The sequence below is a fragment of the Mus musculus genome, chromosome 12 (genome assembly GCF_000001635.26).
Source record: "Mus musculus strain C57BL/6J chromosome 12, GRCm38.p6 C57BL/6J".
Taxonomy (NCBI): Eukaryota; Metazoa; Chordata; class Mammalia; order Rodentia; family Muridae; genus Mus; species Mus musculus.
The window spans coordinates 40936254-40945048 of NC_000078.6; positions in this window are offsets into that span (position 1 = coordinate 40936254).

Consider the following 8795-nt stretch of genomic DNA (forward strand, 5'->3'; position numbering starts at 1 on the left):
CTTGGTACCAGCTCTCCAGAGCTATGGCCCTCCCAAGGCTTGTGGAGAGTGTTTAGGTAACCATTTTCACACTGAATCTTCAGTCTTACATCTTTCCCCTCATTGTGCTGCTCTTAATTCAGAGAAGCAGATAAAGCAGGACTGACAAACGTGTAACGTCCTTCTCCATGTGTAGGACAGACATAAACTCACGGAATTATTCTTCTCTTCTGAGACTAGCTGGGACTTCCCAACATAATGTTTTAGAACAAGGCTGAGCAAATATTTACTATAAAAGGCCAGGGAGAAATTTGGCTTTGTTCACAATTTCTGCTGCAACTTCTCAACTCAATATAAGGCAAAAACATTTATAATATATAGATATAATAGTATAAAATGATGAGCAACTTTGTTCCAGTAAGACTTATTTACAGAACATAACTAGTTGGACATGGGCTCTGGCTTGTAGTCTATTGTTCACCTAAAATCTGTAGGTTTCAGATCAATGTTCTAGATACCCACAAACAGTTGATAGTAAAGCAAGATGGAGCTTTTGGGATCTTCGTAGGCTGAAGAACACAGTACTACAATGTTTCTGTGTTGACTCTTATTTTACCTGCAGTAGATGCCTACCAGTTGAGCTGCTTTCCTGCAGTGCCCTCGCCTCTCTGAGTGTCTTGAAGTTGAGTCACATTGGGACCAAAGACAGCAGCTTTCAGGCCCTATTCATTTTCATCCTTTTTAACTTTGTCAGTGGTGTGGCTGGCCCGGGAATCCTATTCATGCTTTTGTTTGAAGATATGAAAAAAACTGGCATGAAATATCATAAAGTCATTGCCTTAGAACAGGTACCGCTAAACACCATAGTTCAATTATCAAAAGTGTTTCCCCTGGGATTACAAAGAAGGAAAAAAAAAATGCCAACCACCAAACATGCCTAAACTATAATATAATGGGATAGGATGAAAAGGAATTCAGCTGTAGCCTAGCAACCATCAACGACATCTCAGATATTTATGAGCTTCTAAACGTGTGGAAGTAGCGTATGCTCTCCTGGGAGCTGGATCTTTAGCCAAATGGACAACTGAAGAGTTGGTAGATAAGGCTTTGAAAACCTAATGGGACACTTTGGATTAAAATAAAACAGTGAGAGACTGTAGGAGAGGGAATTTTTATCTGAAAAATATTACTTAGATGCATCATTTCAGCAATGACGATTAGCAAACCTCTGACTGCTAAATATTATTAGATAATACGTTTTTGCAATTTAAAAACATCTGTGATTTAAATGATGTATTTGGTTCTTTCAATCCCAGCATTACAGGAAAGGAAGCATATTTTTATAAAAGGCTGTATTTATAGCTACTTATTACCTTATAATTCTCTCCATTGCAACTCTAAAAAATCTCATTAAGTTTTTGACATTGCTTTGGAGTTTGAGATAATTTGGACAGGGCCAGTTTAAAGGTGATCTTTTCAATGTTTATGGGAAAACAAAGTTGCTCATAATGATTAATGTGAATAAAATCCAAGGGAAGCTAGATGTTTCTCTGGGATGATTACCATCCATAGTCTTTGGTAAAGTCTCAGAATGGTCTGCAGAACAGGCAAAGCACACCACTCCAGCCTCCCACGCCAGCTCCAGAGTCGGCCACAGCCAAAAACCAAGGTCACCCTGGCTGTCTCTCCCTTTTCTGTGTCCTGTTTCTGCTCTCCTTTCTTTTGTGAGTATCTAGTCTGCCTTTCAAAACTCTGATCCTTCATTGAAAGGTCAAGCTAAGAGCCAGTAAGATGGCACCGCAGAGAAAGGTGCTTGCCACCAAGCCTGATGACCTGGTGGAGGACGAAGTTCTACTGAGCCCTGGAAAGTCACTCTGACCTCCACACAAGCACTGTGACATATGTGCATGTGCACACATACACAGAGAACTAAATAAATATGATATTTTTTCTCTTCCTAAAAGTGGCATTATCTTCTGGCAGAGTGCTGACTGCATTTGTTGTTGAGACACTAGAAGAGACTTCCACTTAAGCAGAAACATTGCTTCATTATGTAGTCATACCAGAACATTCATAGTGGATATAGATATTCTATCCTTATTTTTCCTATTTATTTATTTACTAACCTTGAATTTAAGGTTGCACTTTAATTTCTGACCTTCGTGACTCCACTATCACAGTTCTGGGCATGCACCTCCATACTCAACTTAAATTCTTTCCTTTTATTTATATTATATTTTATTACTGAGCCATTGCCTTGATATTGCACATGGAAAGATGTTTGTTACACATATTTTTTCAAAATAGTCAAGAGAATGCTATAATTTATATTCTTTCTCCCCTTCCCTCCTCACTCTGTCTTTCTGTGTCTTTTGCTTCTCTCTCTCTCTCTCTCTCTCTCTCTCTCTTTCATGTGTTGGGGGACAACTGAGGACCCAGCTTAGTGGTAGAGTGTGGGCTTTGTTTATGCAACATCCTAGATTCTTCATCACTGCACCACCCCAAAATTATTTATTGATGTGGTGGTGGAGAATATTTGAAACAAAGTCTGGAAATATCCATTCCTTAGTTACCTTAGTCAGTAATTCTGCTAACAGCATCAGTTTCTCCCTCTGCCTTTCTTCTTTGTAATTCAATGGCTAGAACCTGTCACTTTTGCCTCTAGAGAGTCCTCCATCTCCAGTCTACAACCACAGTTGATGTGGCCCACCAGGATCTTGCCATCTATAATAGCTCCTCTCAACTTCACAAGGTGTCGGGGAAGCAGGGATATGCTGGGGACTGTCTCCAGGGCCCTGCATAGGCAAAGCAGGCACTCTACCCACTGAGTTACACCCCTAGGCCTCCAGAGGATATATTTTAAAAAACTAAATTGATGAAAAATACTATTTATGGGGCACAATTTGATATTGCAATACATGTATACATCGTGTAACGATCAAATGGACGTAATGAAGAGAACTTTCATGTTCAAGATTATCATTTGTTTGTTCTGAGAATATTCAAAATATCATCTTTTCTAGCTATCTGAAGCACATGGTGTGCATGACTATCTGTGGTCACCCTACTGTGTGAAAGGCCATATGACTTGGAGGATATCCTCCAACTTTAAATGTGAAGTGCTTATATTCCCATTCCAAACTGTGGGCTTCTCCGGACTGCTCACAGGACATCACAGGATGTGGCTCTGTATCCCTACATCCCAGTGTCTGCATTGTCTCCTGTGAAATCCCATCTCCTCTGTTCCCATGATTCCCACTTTGTACTTTTTTACAGAAGTAATTTGGTTAAGCATTGGTTTCTTTCTTTTAAAATGAGCAAGAAAGGGCTCATTAGTCAGACCTCACTAGTTAGATCCAAATTCTATGTAACTTATTGTAGATATCAGAATTAAATAAAGTATTTTCACACTGGCTTCTAACACTAGTCCTTCTCAATTCCTTAGCAATTTAGTATCTGTCCTTCTGCATTAGGTATGTGTTTTTAAAAATACCCCAGAGTTTTTCAAAAATATAATTTTCCTATTTTTTACATTTTTTAAATTATATTTTTTAGATATTTATTTTATTTACATTTCAAATGTTATCCTCTTTCCTAGTTTCCCCTCTGAAAAATCTCCTATCTCCCTCCCCCGCCCCCCCCACCCCCAACCCACCCGCTCTCATTCCTGGAATTCCACTGTATTGGAGCATAGAACATTCACAGGACCTAGGGTCTCTCCTCCCATGGTTGACTGACTAGGCCACCCTCTGTTACATAAACAGCTAGAGCCACAAGTTCCACCATGTGTTTTCTTTGATTGGTGGTTTACTTCCAAGGAGCTCTGTGGGTACTGGTTAGTTTATATTGATGTTCCTCCTATGGGGCTTCAAATCCCTTCAGCTCCTTGGGTACTTTCTCTAGCTCCTTCATTGGGAACCTTTTGCTCCGTCCAATGGATGATTGTAAGCATCCACTTCTGTATTTGCCAGGCACTGGCAGAGCCTCTCAGGAGACAGCTATATCAGGTTCCTGTCAGCAAGCTCTTGTTGGTATCCACAATAGTGTCTGGGTTTGGTGGTTGTTTGTGGGATGGATCCCTAAGTGGGGCAGTATCTGGATGGTCATTCTTTCAGTCTCTACTCCGAACTTTTTCTCTGTAACTCCTTCGATAGATTTTTTTGTTCCCCCTTCTAAGAAGGATTCTGAGCTTCTGGGCTAATATCCACTTATCAGTGAGTGCATATGAGGTGTGTTCTTTTGTGATTGGGTTATGTCACTTAGGATGTTATCCTCCAGATCTATCCATTTGTCTAAGAATTTCATAAATTCATTGTTTTTAATAGCTGAGTAGTATTCCATTGTGCAAATGTACCACATTTTCTGTATCCATTCCTCTGCTGAGGGACATCTGGGTTCTTTCCAGCTTCTGGCTATTATAAATAAGGCTGCTATAAACATAGTGGAGCATGTGTCCTTATTACATGTTGGAGCATCTTCTGGGTATATGCCCAGGAGTGGTATTGTATGTCCAATTTTCTGAGGAACCGCCAAACTGATTTCCAGAGTGGTTGTACCAACTTGCAATCCCACCAGCAATGGAGGAGTGTTTCTCTTTCTCCACATCCTCACCAGCATCTGCTGTCACCTGAGTTTTTTTTTTCCATTTTTTATTAGGTATTTAGCTCATTTACATTTCCAATGCTATACCAAAAGTCCCCCATAGCCACCCACCCCCACTCCCCTACCCACCCACTCCCCTTTTTTGGCCCTGGCGTTCCCCTGTACTGGGGCATATAAAGTCTGCGTGTCCAATGGGCCTCTCTTTCCAGTGATGGCCGCCTAGGCCAACTTTTGATACATATGCAGCTAGAGTCAAGAGCTCCGGGGTACTGGTTAGTTCATAATGTTGTTCCACCTATAGGGTTGCAGATCCCTTTAGCTTCTTGGGTACTTTCTCTAGCTCCTTCATTGGGGGCCATGTGATCCATCCAATAGCCGACTGTGAGCATCCACTTCTATGTTTGCTAGGCCCAGGCATACTCTGACAAGAGACAGCTATATCAGGGTCCTTTCAGCATAATCTTGCTAGTGTATGCAATATCACCTGAGTTTTTGATCTTAGTCATTCTGACTGGTGTGAGGTGGAATCTCAGGGTTGTTTTAATTTGCATTTCCCTGATGATTAAGGATGTTAAACATTTTTAGGTGCTTCTCAGCCATTCGGGATTCCTCAGTTGAGAATTCTTTGTTTGGCTCTGTACCCCATTGTTCAGTAGGGTTATTGGGTTTTCTGGAGTCCAACTTCTTGAGTTCTTTATATATATTGGATATTAGTCTCCTATCTGATTTAGGATTGGTAAAGATCCTCTCTCAATCTGTTGGTGGCCTTTTGGTCTTATTGACAGTGTCCTTTGCCTTACAGAAGCTTTGTAATTTTATGAGTTCGCATTTGTCTTTATCTGACAGCACAAGCCATTGCTGTTCTGTTCAGGAATCTTTCCCTGTGCCCATATCTTCGAGGCTCTTTCCCACTTTCTCCTCTATAAGTTTCAGTGTCTCTGGTTTTATGTGGAGTTCCTCGATCCACTTAGACTTGAGCATTGTACAAGGAGATAAGAATGGATCAATTCTCATTCTTCTACATGCTAACCGTAGTTGAACCAGCACCATTTGTTGAAAATGCTGTCTTCTTTCCACTGGATGGTTTTAGCTCCTTTGTCAAAGATCAACTGACCATAGGTGTGTGGGTTCATTTCTGGGGCTTCAATTCTATTCCATTGATCTACCTGTCTGTCACTGTACCAGAACCATGCAGTTTTTATCACAATTGCTCTGTGGTACAGCTCGAGGTCAGGGATGGTGATTCCACCAGATGTTCTTTTATTGTTGAGAATAGTTTTTTGCTATCCTAGAATTTTTGTTATTCCAGATGAATTTGCAAATTCCTCTTTCTAACTTTGTGAATAATTGAGTTGGAATTTTGATGGGAATTGCATTGAATCTGTAGATTGCTTTCGGCAAGATAGCCATTTTGACTATATTAATTCGGCCAATCCATAATCATGGGAGATCTTTCCATCTCCTGAGATCTTCTTCGATTTCTTTCTTCAGAGACTTGAAGTTCTTATCATACAGATTTTTCACTTTCTTAGTTAGAGTCACACCAAGGTATTTTATATTCAAGGCTCATAGTTAAACATAATAAAAGCAATATACAGCAAACCAGTAGTCAATATCAAACTAAATGGTGAGAAACTGGAAGCAATTCCACTAAAATCAGGGACTATACAAGGCTGCCCACTCTCTCCCTACCTATTCAATATAGTACTTGAAGTCCTAGCCAGAGCAATTACAGAACAAAAGGAGATTAAAGGAATACAAATTGGAAAGAAAGAAGTCAAAATATCACTATTTGCAGATGATATGATAGTATATATAAGTGACCCCAAAAATTCCACCAGAGAACTCCTAAACGTGATAAATAGTGCAGTAGCTGGATATAAAATTAACTCAAACAAATCAGTGGCCTTTCTCTACACAAAGGATAAACAGGATGAGAAAGAAATTAGGGAAACAACAACCTTCAAAATAGTCACAAATAATATATTTTTTACATTTTTAAAGATATTGATTACTTTTATTCCTATAGGTCCATGGACAGTAAGCTCAGTGAGAGTAGAGTGATGTCCTCCTTAGATCCTCACATCTGACCCAGTACCTAGCAACAGTTAGTAAATGAGTACATGAACTAACTCTACAGCAAGAAACTCTATGTGTGAACTATTCACTCTACTCCATTCACATCTTCTCCAGTCCTCTCTTCTGCTGAGATGTTACCCAGAGACATTTTGGGTTTGGAATCTTTTCTAATTCTGCTTTCCTAGAATTTTCCTAAATTTGTTCTGCTTTGTTTTTGTTTGTTTGTCTTGTTTTTTGGACAGGATATCTCTGTGTGTAGTCCTGGCTGTCCTGGAACTCAATTTGTAAACCCTGCTTGCTTGGAACTCACAGAAATCCACCTGCCTCTGCCTCCTGAGTGCTGGGATTAAAGGAGTGTGCCACCACCCTCAGCTCTTCTTTGCTTTGTTTACCTTATTCTATCTTAGTTCTCTCTTCATCTGAAGTTCTAGGTTCATAATGTTTTGTATTTTTCTACAGTTAATTCAAAGAACATAGTAATGAGCCTCTCGAACACAAACCATTCTTGGTGCAAATTTCTCCTTCCATTGTTGTAGAAATCTGTTTAAAGAGAGACTCAGACTGACAGAAAATGTACATATTTCTACCTGAATAATTTTAGTACCTAGCTTGGACTTTGAAAGGAAGCACAGCCATGAGAGACACACAAGAATATCTATGGCAATACTGTTTATGACAGAAAACAATTGAAGGTAGTAAATAAACTATAGCATTTACCTTTAATGAACTATTGCATATCAGTATAAAAGAATGAACCTTATATTTTCCAAGTATATCGGGTGTTATAGTTTTATTTAAAAAGAAGAGCATAGAACTAAACATAGTATTATGTGCTTTCTGTGAAAAGGACAAATTTAGGCGTATAAATGATGAAGGTCTTTGAGAGACAACAAGGAGCTTAATAGAAGCCATTCAGGGTCTAGGGAGGTTTTATGCGCATGTGTGCACAGGTGTGTGCTGGTAATGGGGTGTGTGGCCAGGCAGTTAGCTTTTACTTCTTTCTGCCTTGCTTGAATCACCTATTGCACATTTCCATTTCTATGCCAAGAGTGGATTCATGGGCCGTTTTATTTCTATTTAAAAGCATGGATAAAATTTATGTTAAAAATGAACACTCACAAATGATTCTCGGACTTTCCTGTACACCAGAATCACCGAAGCGCTTTGTATGCACAGGAGAGGGGCATGCCTTTTTATTAATTGTTTTCAGTTCGTGTGCAATGAGGTTTATCTTGACATTCGATACACATATTGTGGGACCCAAAAGCCATGTGACTGGCTGAACCTGTACAGAACAAGAGTGAGGTTGGGATGTGTCCAAGCCCCGAAAATCTTGTCCTGCGACCAGCAGGAGTTGGACTGCTTCCTCCCGGCTCCGGGTTTGCATGTCGCGGTGCACACAGCCCTGCAACCATCCCTTCTGCCACCCTTCAAGTAGACTTGTAACCTGGTGGCCAGCTTACAGGTTAAACCTCCCTCCTTATAAGGACATGTCCAGCAAGCATCTGGAATTCATCTTCATGCAAATGAAGCATTCCCAGCACCTCAGCTTCAACCAATAACGTACCTTTAAGACGCTTCCCAAGGTTTGTATAGCCTTTGTTTCCCCCAATATAGAGAGCTGTTTCACTGAAAACCATCTCCAGAGAAGGCTGCTTCTCCTGCCTTCCACCATCCAAAATCGTCTTAACCCACCAAGGCAGCTAAGCTTCGCTCCCTCCAGCTGAGCCCAGTGCACAATGCGCTTGGATACCCCAAGGGGAGAAGCAGGCTAGGAGTGGTGAAAATATAATCATGTTTGGTTTATACTCATGGTTTTTAGAAGTAAATCCCAGAACCTCTGCATTAGCTTCTGCATTAGAATATCTAACTGTGGAGGGACTCGAACATGAAATTTCAACTAGGATCTCAGACGACTCTTGTTATAGGTGATCTGAAGAGACCTCACTCAAGAAGAAGCCCTAGTATCTACATGTCGGGTGCTCTTCGCCAGCTAGGATAATGGGTTGAGATGACAGCATGTCAACATAGGACTAAGTTAGATAATCTGTCCGATGTCAGCAGAGAGCGTAAAAATACAGTCAGCAGAGGGTGGAGGCTGTGTTGACTTTTCATCGACATGCCTGGGAGAAGTA